Source organism: Acyrthosiphon pisum, chromosome X (genome assembly GCF_005508785.2).
Source record: "Acyrthosiphon pisum isolate AL4f chromosome X, pea_aphid_22Mar2018_4r6ur, whole genome shotgun sequence".
Classification (NCBI taxonomy): Eukaryota; Metazoa; Arthropoda; class Insecta; order Hemiptera; family Aphididae; genus Acyrthosiphon; species Acyrthosiphon pisum.
The window spans coordinates 126,199,269-126,200,287 of record NC_042493.1 but is presented as its reverse complement, the minus strand read 5'-3'; positions in this window follow the sequence as shown (position 1 = coordinate 126,200,287).

Sequence of the window (1,019 nt, the reverse complement as noted above, 5' to 3'; positions counted from 1 at the left end):
TTTGTACTTAAAATGACTATAAAAATAAACTGTGTTAATGTATTTTTTAAATTTTTTGGTAACAGAATTAATTACTTACGTGGAATCTTGTTTTAAATTTTCAATTCTTAGATACAAAAATTGAACATTTGATAAATTTTGTCAAAATTTGATCTTTAAATGTTTATAAAAAAAAATTGTGCCTATGTATTTTTAATATTTTTCAACTGATATTGTAACAATATATCAGGAGCTTTGTATTAAATTTATACACTTTTTGGCCCAACAGATAATACTTAATTGATATTTATAGAAAAAAAAACTAAAAAAATGAAAATGTCCGATCACAATCACGACAAAATAACTAAAATCCAGGTTTTTAATATTTAATTGCGTCAAAATTTGAATTTGAAATGATTATAAAAATAGACTGTGCTTATGTATTTTTTATATTGTTTGGTAACAGCATTAACTACTAACGTGGAATCTTGTTTTAAATTTGCAATCCTTATATATAAAAGCTGAACATTTTATAAATTTTTAACTACTAAATCATTATTCAATTTTAAATTTGATAAATTTTGTCAAAATTTGAACTTCAAATGCTTATAAAAAAAATATGTGTGGATGTATTTTTAATATTTTTCAACTGCTTTTTACCCAACAAACAACATTTTATTGATATTTATATAAAAAAAAAAAAATTAAAAAATTGAAAACTTCTAATGTCCGTAAACAGCTCAAAAAGGGTCAAAATATTTTCAAAATTATATGGTGTATAGAAAATGAAAATATGAAAATTCAGTGAATTCAATGAATTTCAAAAGCTCATAAAAAATTAATTTGACTTTCTTATAGACATTTTTTTTTTTGAAGAAGAAGATAGACAAACATACAAGGAATCTTGTATTACATTTTCAAATCTCAGATTTAAAAAAAAAAATTTTTCATGAATTTCTAACTCAAAATAATTTGCAAATTTTCGTCCTTTTTACGTATTTGTCAATATTTGGAACTTTAGATGCTTATAAAAAAAATTG